We start from the raw sequence: 11,066 nt of genomic DNA on the forward strand, positions 1-11,066 counted from the left end.
TTATGAGCAATTCCCCCATTCCCATTTACAATTTTGCAATTTACTTTCAGTCATTTACTTTCAGTTCTTTAATTCTAGCATTTACTTTTTCTGTCATTTACCTTCCCGCCATTTTATTTTCTGCAATTCTAAACTTAAATCCTGGATTCGCTCAACCAGAACATTCCTCTAATTAAAGTTGCTTGATCAATCAATCCTTGTGGGATTCGACCTCACTCTATTGTGAGTTTTTACTTGACGACAAATTCGGTACACTTGCCGAAGGAAATTTGTTATGAGACAAGTTTTTCGTGCATCAAGTTTATGGCGCCGTTGCTGGGGATTGATTGTGCATCAACAATGATTAAATTGGAGGATAACTAGATTGAGCATTTTATTTTTTGGTTGATTTAATTTTCTGTTTGAGTCATTTACTTTCTGTTTTAGTTAATTTCTTCCCTTCTCCCTACTTTTTTTTCTTTGTTATTTACCATTCATTTCACTAACCCACTAATTGTTTGATATATTGCATCACTCACACTAACAGTAATTCTGATAGATATACTTTCTGCACCTATTCTCTTTGCTAGTACTTGTTAGTTGTATGACAGGGAGAAGAAGCGGGGCTTCAACTTCCTTTGATTCTGAACCTGAGAGCACCTTCCTTAGACTAAGGAGGGAGGCAACAGAAAAACATGTAGTTGGTGCTGAAGAAGAGGAGGAACACTTTGAAGAATACTTTGAACCAAACATGGAAGAAAACATGGAAAACCATCATGAAGAAGAGACTCACAACCATGGCGGAAGAGGTCGAGCAAATCATGCTGGGGAGGATAGAAGAGTTTTAGGCTCTTACATCAATCCAAACCCAGGAAACTGTGGAAGTAGCATTCAAAAGCCAACCATCCATGCCAATAATTTTGAACTAAAATCACAGCTCATCACCATTGTTCAGAACAACTGTTCGTTCGGAGGAAGTGTCCAAGAAGACCCCAATCAACATCTAACCATATTCCTGAGAATATGTGACACAGTGAAGTCTAATGGTGTTCATCCTGACGCCTATAGACTGCTCTTATTTCCATTCTCACTCAAGGATAAGGCAGCCAAGTGGCTGGAGTCTTTCCCAAAGGAGAGCTTGACAACTTGGGAAGATGTGGTGAATAAATTCTTAGCAAGATTTTACCCCCCTCAACGAATCAATAGGCTGAGAGCTAAGGTCCAAACTTTCAGGCAACAAGATGGTGAGACTCTGTATGAAGCATGGGAGAGTTTTAAAGACCTAACAAGGAGGTGTCCACCTGACATGTTCAATGAATGGGTGCAGCTGCACATTTTCTATGAAGGGCTCTCCTATGAGTCAAAGAAGGCAGTAGACCATTCATCTGGAGGATCTTTGAACAAGAAGAAGACCACTGAGGAGGCCATAGATGTCATTGAAACTGTAGCAGAGAACGACTACTTCTATGACTCTGAAAGAGGGAACACAAGAGGAGTAATGGAGCTAAACAATGTAGATGCTCTGCTGGCCCAAAACAAGCTCATTACCCAGCAACTGGCTGACCTCACCAAGAAGATGGAGAGGAACCAAGTAGCAGCAATCTCCACTTCATCAACAACCCAAGAAGGAGTGAATGAAGAAGCAGAGGGTAGTTAGGAGCAAGCCAACTACATTGGGAATTCACCTAGGCAAAACCATGATCCATACTCCAAGACCTACAACCCTGGATGGAGGAATCACCCAAACTTTGGGTGGGGAAATCAACAAGACTAAAGCCTTGATCAAAGACGCCCAAATCCAAACAATGCAGTCCACTAACACTTCACATCTAGACCATATCAACACCCCCATAACAACACCTCTCCTCATTCATATCAAGGCCAGAATAACCCTCCTCAGCCTGACCTATCATCACTTGATGAAAGAATCTCAAGGATTGAGAATCTACTTGAAGGCATAGGCAAGGAGATTCAAGACAACAAGGTGTTCAAGGAGGAAGTGCAAGCCAGTTTCAAGAACCAGGGAGACACAATCAAGAGGTTGGAATCTCAAGTGGGGTATCTCTCTGAACAAATTTCCAAACCCACAGATGGATTTTCAAGTGACACAGAGAAGAATTCGAGAGGTGAAACAAAGAAAGTAAGATGGAAAGATTGCAAGATGGTCACTATAAGTGATAAGGAGACTGAGGATAAGCCAAGCAAGCTGTCAGAACAACTTGAAGATACCTCAGTAGAGAAGAAGGAAAAAGATCATCAAGAACCAGAAATCTCACAACAGGAGCTACTGAGACTCTATGCACCTTTTTCCCAACTGCTCAATGGTGTTGTGGAGAAGAGAATATACTCAAGGTTTCTAGATTTGTTTACATCTCTGCATGTCAACATACCATTCATCAAGACTATTCAACAAATGCCCGCATACATCAAGTATATGAAGGAGCTGCTTCCCAGGAAAAGCTCACTCAAGGGAGGCCAAACTATAGTGATGAACAAGGAGTGCAGTACCCTCATTCAATCACAGTTGCCTACAAAAAGAAAAGATCCAGGGAGTTTTCATGTCCCCTGTGCCATAGGGGAAACAATGTTTGATAGAGCACTCTGCGATTTGGGAGCAAGCATCAACGTAATGCCCTTATCCCTGGTGAGGAGGCTGCAGATCAATGAGATAATGCCCACAGATGTAGTCATTAGGCTGGCTGACAAAACTCAAAAACAAGCAATAGGGGTGGTGGAAAATGTATTGTTAAAGGTTAGGAAATACTTTCTTCCCACAGACTTTGCAATCTTGGACATGGAAGAGAGTCATACCCACCCAATCATATTGGGAAGACCATTCCTAGCTACAGCCAGAGCACTCATAGATGTGGAGCGAGGGGAGCTAATATTGAGGATCCATGATGAACGACTCAGCTTTAATGTCTTCAAACTCTCACAAGAAGCAGACCAAGAAAACAAAGAATCAAGCAAAGATCATCATGAGATGCTGACAGAGGAAGCAAGCACTGAAACACAACTAACCCATCTGGGAAAGCCCTTGGTTGATGAACAAGGAAATAAGCAGTTGTCACAACTCAAGGAAAAGTTGGAGGAACCTAAACCAGCAGAGACATGTGAAGACAACAACAAAATTCCCTTAGAAGAAAAAGTCACCAAGAGCAAGGCAACATCAAAAGGGACAAAGAAGAAGGTACCAAGAGGGTGGAGGAACAAGAAGATCCCAACAGAGGACTTTTCTCCAGGGGATAAAGTGATCTCAGCTTACTTCCCAGATATCCCCCCTGATCTCCCCACTGTACCATCTCAGTTACCTAAGGTCTTCACTATCAACAGAGTTCTCTCCTTGGAACATGTAGAGATCATTGATACAACCAATAGATATAAGTCCAAGGCAAGAGGGGAGGACTTGAAGCATTATCAACCTCCATGATGAAGGAGAAACGTCAAGCTAATGACGCTAAAGAAGCGCTTCATGGGAGGCAACCCATGTTTTATGAGCTTTTACTAGTGAATAAGTCAATATTCATGAATTCCAACCTAAACTTGACAAACACTTGGTGAAATTCTTATATTGCAGTATATAGTGAAGAACAAGTTTGGTGTTCAAAGCATGCCAAGAAAGCATGAATGCAACTGAGAGCATGCTAGTCGTGGAGCTTTGAACAGAACTTTTCATCACAGTGCTCCAAACTAAGTTTGGTGTCACCCCATGGTGCCACCAATGTGCATATAAGAATACACAGTTAGTTAGTTAGTTGGAGTTCATGAATAAACAAAATCTTTTCTTCTCTTTATTATTCTAGCCGTAAAATTTAAATTGATTTTTTTTATGATATTTCTTACTTTTCTTATTTGATCTTTATAGGGAAAGGAGAGGAACATTGAAGGAGATTGATTGGACAATTTAATGAGAAAGGTTCGGCCACTTCATGAAGAGGGTACTACACACGTGCCTCAAGGGGGAATGCATTGGGAATGGTTGCCATGCAACATTGGAGGAAGAACAAACTTGGAAACTGAACCAACTCCATCATAAAGTTGGTAATCCTCGTGCTTACTCCATACAAAACCCCATCCGTTCATCATACACCAACCCCATCAATCCACACCTTTCATCTCTTCATCACTTCTCTATATAAGTGGATCCAATCAACACCATTCTCCAATTGTGCACAAAGGCCAAGGTAATCTTTGAGGATGGTAATCCATACTGGTTGCACCCTGGGAGGCTAATGACGATCCAGCGTCTGGAATATACTACACCTGCTCAGCAACAAAGAAGGCCACAAATAGGGAAACTAAAGGCAAAAGAAGGAGCTCACCAAGAGGAGTCTCATCAGGAAGAATATCAACAAGAAGAGCATCCTTACACAGTCGACTTGAATATGAATCACCATCTAAAAGCCATTGAAGATTTGGGGATGAGACATATAGAAGGACGAGAGCAAATACTAAACCTTCAGTCCAACTGGATGAGCCAACAAGAAGAGTGGCAGAAACAACAAATGGAGTAGCAACAGGAACAATACTCCCAGCTCACTCAAGCCATCCACCAAGTTACTGAGAGGCAAGAACGTCAAGATAAGCATTTGCAGGAACTCAATCAGCGACAAATAGCTCAGATGAAAGCATTCAATGAGTTCACTGTACTTAATAAAAGACGGCAACTACATAGGGAGGAGTTCAACGTAAACACTCAAGCCAAGTTGAACTACATGTCTAGTAATATGCATCATCTACACTATGCCATCCCTACATATGATGAGGTCCAAAAAGATCTTGTAGAACAAGAAGAGAGGAAGGTGAAACAACAGAAGGAAACACTCAAGAAGAAGATGGAAGATGGTGGTTTCTGGAAGAAGCTGCTTGGAAAAGGCAAGGGAAGTGGGAGCACAAGCAATCAAGAAAAACACCAAGAGGACAAGCAAGAAGGAGAGCATGGACATCCACAAGAGTAAAAGGTGGTGGAGTTCCTTCTTTGGTCCATCTTTTTCTATGCTTTAAATAAGGAAGATCTTGTATGAAATAGAACATGCTTCCATGTTAGTTGAACATTTTAAATTCTGTCTTTAAAGTTTTCTTTCTGAATAGGTCTATGTTTGCTAGTCTTTATGTTACTACATCATCTCCTTACTTACTTGTATGCTTGTCCCTTTGAATCAAATGAAAAGAGAATGAGTGTTTTTAAGAGACCAGAGTAGAGTTCATACTATGGAATAAGTTCATGAGTTTATGGTATAGTCATAAGTTAGCTAAGTTGGTTCAACCATAAGGTGGGAGGACAACTATCTATCATGAATACTATGCTTGAGACACATCTCATGAGACTAGCTAAATAAGAAAATCCTAATAAGAAAAAGGGAAAGAACAATAAAGGTTGAAAATAAAAGAAAAAGAGTAAGCAATAAGGCTAAGCACCTATGGTTTTAATCTTGAGGCATGTGTCTGTGGTGCTCCTGTGTGAGGGATCTACTTGGATGAATAAGCTCTTAGGGGTGCCTTATCACTTGGTAACTTGGGTTAACTAACTCGGGATTATCAGCTGAAAGTCCACTATCAAGAGTAACCCTCAATACAGAGCATTTAGTAACCCAAAGAGGTGCTGGACACCAAGGTCTCAAGAAAAGAAAATAAATAAACTATGTGCCTGTGGTGTGTATGTATGGGGGAGAGACTTGAGCAAGTAAGTCCTTAGGGGTGCTTCAACACCTAGCACCTTGAACCAACTGGTTCGAGAGTGTTGACTGAAAGCTTATTTTAAAGAGTTGCCCCCTTACAGAGCACTTAGCTTAAGAACAAAAATAAGCCCTGAAATAACAACAAAAGGATCAATGAATAAAAGTCTCATTGGATGCAACCACAGTGAGTATTCTAGGACATGATAAAGGTCTGAAAGCTAGGAATGAACCTAAGTTGCTATGCATGAAACCACCATAAAACTAGGGACATGACTTCCACAAGAATGACTCATTTCTCTTGGCATTCCATTCATCATTCTCTTGTTCCAGTACTTGCTTAGGGACAAGCAAGCTTTAAGTTTGGTGTTGTGATGCCAGGGCATTTTGGCCAGTTTTACTGACCTTTACTTTACTGTTTTTAGGGTAGTTTCATGCATTTCCTTAGAAAATAAGCTAGTTTTGGGTACATATTCATTTACATCTTGATTCAAGCATACATTGTGCACTTTACATGATTTTATGAGGATTTTACATGAATTTAATGACAAATTGGATGTTGCATTTCCCATGACATGGACTAGAACTTTGATGCACTTTATTGCTTGATTTCAGGACAAAGGAATCAAAGAAGAACCACATTAGTAGCTACGTTAGTTACACTAACGTTAACACTAACATGGAATGGGAGTAACTTGCAAAGTTAATGAGAAAAGTCATTGCCAATAATGCTCTCGAAGCCATCATTGCCCACGTTAAGAGTCACGTTAACTAAGCTAACGTGAACTCTAACGTGGAAGAAAGGAAATGGAGCCAATGTTTGTGACACTTAACATTATCACTAACATTGGACCAAGCTCATAAGTGGCCACGTTACGTGGCCTCTAACGTTAAGAAGAAAAGGGGGACGCCAACGTTAGTGTCATTCAACATTCTCACTAACATTGGCCAAGTCACAAGAAGCCACGTTAACTCCTACGTTAACCTAGTTAACGTGGAAGCTAACGTGAAGAAAATAGGTGGTCGACAATGTTAGTGACACCAAACATTGTCACTAACGTTGGGATGAACACACACTATCCCCAAGAGCCCACGTTAACTCCCACGTTAACCTAGTTAACGTAGAAGTTAACGTGAAGAAGAAAGGTTGTCGACAACGTTAGTGACACCAAACATTGTCACTAACGTTGGAAGGAGCCAACACAAGCCACAATGAGCCACGTTAACTCCCACGTTAACTTAGTTAACGTGGAAGCTAACATTAGGAGAGGGATGATGAGCCAACGTTAGTGACATTCAACTTTGTCACTAACGTTGGAGATGGCTAGCACAGCCACGTTAGAAGCCACGTTAACCTAGTTAACGTGGACTGTAACGTGGGAGCTAAGGAGCACATTGGAACGTTAGTGACAATGTTAAGTGTCACTAACGTTCTTGAAGGTTGGCAAGCCTACGTTAAAAGAGCCACGTTAACTAAGTTAACGTGGACTCTAACGTAGGGAAGGGGAAGGCTTCTCAACGTTATTGGGAAAGTTGAGTCCCAATAACGTGCGCGAAGGACAAAGAGGCAACGTTAGTGGCAACGTTTGTGCCACTAACGTTGAGGTTAACGTGGCTCTTACTTGGGTGAGGAACGTTAGTGAAAAAGTTGAATGTCACTAACGTTCTCGAACCCATATTTTCACTGAACGTTAACACCACTAACGTCCTGAGCTAAAGTCTCTGCCCACTTCACACTTTCTCTCTGTAAGTAAAGCCAAGCCCAATGAAGAAGATAACTGCTTCAAACTCAAGATCCAGAGGCCCATACCCAAGACTTGAACAACCAACTAGAAGAGTAGAAGAGTAGTATATATAGGAGTAGCTTTGAATTATTTGGGGAGTTGGAAATTATAGGGAGCCTCTGGGCATAGAACTACTCTCTGTATTTACTTTCTCTGCACTTCTAGTATCATCATGTATTCTCCATCTTTGTTTTCATTTTCCAGAGCTATGAACAACTAAAACCCTTTCATTGGGTTAGGGAGCTCTGTTGTAATTTGATGGATCAATACTAGTTTTCAGTATTCTTCTTCTCTCTTTTCTCTTAATTTTACTTGAAAGTTTTCGATCTTCATCCAATTGGGAAGTTATCTTGGAAAAGAAGCTATTCATACTTGGATCTCTTCTGAACCTTGAAAGAGGAATGAAGAGATAATGCTAGAAATGCTTTCTCATGCTGGACCAAATTGGGTTTGGATGGATATGTGACTATAATCCTCTCAACACTTGATTTGGAAAATGCATGTGGTATAATCAGTGACCATACTTCATCTCTTCTCATGAGCAATTGACCACGGAATTGGCTATTGATCAAGATTTGAGAGATTGAGTTACAAGAAATTGTAATTCAATCACTTAAGATTGCCAAGGAGATCAATGAGTGCATTGATTGAGGAAGAGATAAAAATGAAATTGATCCGGAGAATGCAACATCTCCTAAGCCCAATGAACCCCCCATTTCTGATCTTACCCATTCTCTTTAATTTCTGTTACTTACTTTTATGAGCAATTCCCCCATTCCCATTTACAATTCTGCAATTTACTTTCAGTCATTTACTTTCAGTTCTTTAATTCTAGCATTTACTTTTTCTGTCATTTACCTTCCCGCCATTTTATTTTTTGCAATTCTAAACTCAAATCCTGGATTCGCTCAACTAGAACATTCCACTATTTAAATTTGCTTGATCAATCAATCCTTATGGGATTCGACCTCACTCTATTGTGAGTTTTTACTTGACGACAAATTCGGTACACTTGCCGAAGAAAATTTGTTATGAGACAAGTTTTCCGTGCATCACTGCTCTCCACCTCTGCCCAGCCTCTCAGGCAACCCTGCCGCCGGCCACCGCCGCCGTCAGCCCGCCGCCATCTCTCTCTTACTTCTCTTATCTTTTCTTTCTCTCTTTCCTTTCTCTTTTCTTTCCTCACCACCGATGAGTTTTTCTCCTCCGGTGCTTTTCCGGTGACCCAACCGTTGCAAGCTCACAGTGGCTATAAGGAGTGCCATTGTTTCTTTCCCAAATTCTTGTTTTCTCAATCTTCAATTTGTAGGTTCTTATTTTCTTTTTGTGTTGATTTTTGAAATTGTGTTTATTTTTCTTTTCATGTTGCCTAGATTAAGTTTATCGCTTTCTTTGTCTCTCTTTGTATTGCAAGTGTTGATATTTGATTATTTGGTTAATTATGATCGAATTTAAGCATTATTTATGATGAGCTTGCACATTGCATACCAAATGTTTGATAAAATGCCTCAATGAACATTTCGTTTGATTCATATGACAAGGCCATCATATGCATTCAATTTATCTCTTGTTAGGCATATTGCATGAATTGTGCAACTTCAATTATGACTTTTGATGATGATCAAGTTAAATTTACCAATGCATTTCTTTGTTTGTATGCTTTAAGTGATCACTTTACAAATGTTCAACTTTTGATGATGTCTTGATCAAACATCTTTTTGCTTTAAATCAAGAACATTGTACATGTGATTACCACTTCTTGAGAATGAACAATTGACAAGTCATTTTGAATGAATGGTTATTGTTGTTGACAACCTCTTTTGTTAATGACCTTTCATGCCGACAACCTCAATGACCATTCAACTCGAAGAATTTAAATGATTCATTCGGTGCTTTCTTGAAGTTGCTTTCATGTCCATGCTTTAGTCTTGCAACTTAAGCACTTGATTGAGAAGCATCAAACTTTGATTGTGTAACAGTGTGATTGCCATTTTATCAAGCCGGTGTGTGTGTTCTTACCACGCGCATTTTTAGAATACACACGCTGTTGTCTCTTAAATCACACTATTTTGAAAGCTTCCAATTAAGAATTTAAACTCTTCTTCAATTTATTGGTGCTTCCTCAATAATCTTGTTTTATTTTTTGCCGGATAATCTTGAAAACTTTTGTTTTCGATTCCTCTTTTTAGGATGCACAAAAAAAGGTAAAGCACCCGTTATACCACCAGTTGTGCAACCAACAATTCACCCTCCTAATATTTGGATGGATCACCGAGGTGACAAGCCAAGTACCTTGTTTAACAGAAGAGCCGACATCCAATATTAGGCAATTGAGAAAAGAACAATCCATTGGGAGCAGACACTAAAGGTTCCAAGCAAGTACAAGGCGATTATTCATGAAAGGATTATTGGTGCATGAATTGTGAATCACACTTTTCACAACGCGTACCACTAACCAGCAAGTGCACTGGGTCGTCCAAGTAATACCTTACGTGAGTAAGGGTCGAATCCCACGGAGATTGTTGGTTTGAAGCAATCTATGGTTATCTTGTAAATCTTAGTCAGGAAGTCAATTATGTTTATCAGTTGAATTGCGAATAACCAAGAGAGCATAAATTAAAGGTTACTTGTTGTGTAGTAATGGAGAATATGTTGGAGTTTTGGAGATGCTTTGTCTTCTGAATCTCTGTTTTCCTCTGTCTTCTGATTCACGCACGCACATCCTCCTATGGCAAGCTGTGTGTTGGTGGATCACCGTTGTCAATGGCTACCTTCCATCCTTCCAGTGAAAACTACGCTCACGCGCTCTGTCACAGCACGGCTAATCACCGGTTGGTTCTCGATCTGGTTGGAATAGGATTTACTATCCTTTTGCATCTGTCACTAACGCCCAGCCTTCAGGAGTTTGAAGCTCGTCACAGTCGTTCAATCATTGAATCCTACTCGGAATACCACAGACAAGGTTTAGACTTTCCGGATTCTCATGAATGCCGCCATCAGTTCTAGCTTATACCACGGAGATTCTGATTAAGAGATCTCAGAGATACTCATTCAATCGGATATAGAACAGAGGTGGTTGTCAGGCACACGTTCATGGTTTGAGGAAGGTGATGAATGTCACAGATCATCACCTTCATCACAGTTAAGCGCGAACGAACATCTTAGATAGGAACAAGCGTGTTTGAATGGAAAACAGAAATACTTGCATTAATTCATTGAGACACAGCAGAGCTCCTCACCCCCAACAATGGGGTTTAGAGACTCATGCCGTCAGAGAATACAAGGGTTTGATCTAAAATTTCATGAGATACAAAATAAGTCTCTAAAAGTTGTTTAAATACTAAACTAGTAGCCTAGGTTTACAAAAAATAAGTGGACTATGATGGATGATGCAGAAATCCACTTCTGGGGCCCACTTGGTGTGTGCTGGGGCTGAGATTTAAGTAATTCACGTGCAGAGGCCATTTGTGGAGTTGAACACCAGTTTTTGTGCCAGTTTAGGCATTCAACTCCAGCTTTTGATCCTTTTTTGGCGCTGGACGCCAGAATTGGGCAGAGAACTGGCGTTGAACGGCAGTTTACGTCGTCTATCCTTCTGCAAAGTATGGACTATTATATATTGCTGGAA

The 11,066-nt window shown here is 40.3% G+C and overlaps 1 non-coding gene across 1 annotated transcript; it reads right to left on the reverse strand.

Moving 5' to 3' along the window:
- Positions 1-1,183: 1,183 nt before the first annotated feature.
- On the reverse strand, positions 1,184-1,287 carry LOC148553502 (small nucleolar RNA R71). The gene has a single exon (XR_015892834.1). It is a non-coding gene; the product is annotated as a small nucleolar RNA R71 (small nucleolar RNA).
- Between the last annotated feature and the right edge of the window lie 9,779 nt (positions 1,288-11,066).

This window comes from Arachis ipaensis, chromosome B7 (assembly GCF_059453495.1).
Source record: "Arachis ipaensis isolate K30076 ecotype BB chromosome B7, ASM5945349v1, whole genome shotgun sequence".
NCBI classification, from domain to species: Eukaryota; Viridiplantae; Streptophyta; class Magnoliopsida; order Fabales; family Fabaceae; genus Arachis; species Arachis ipaensis.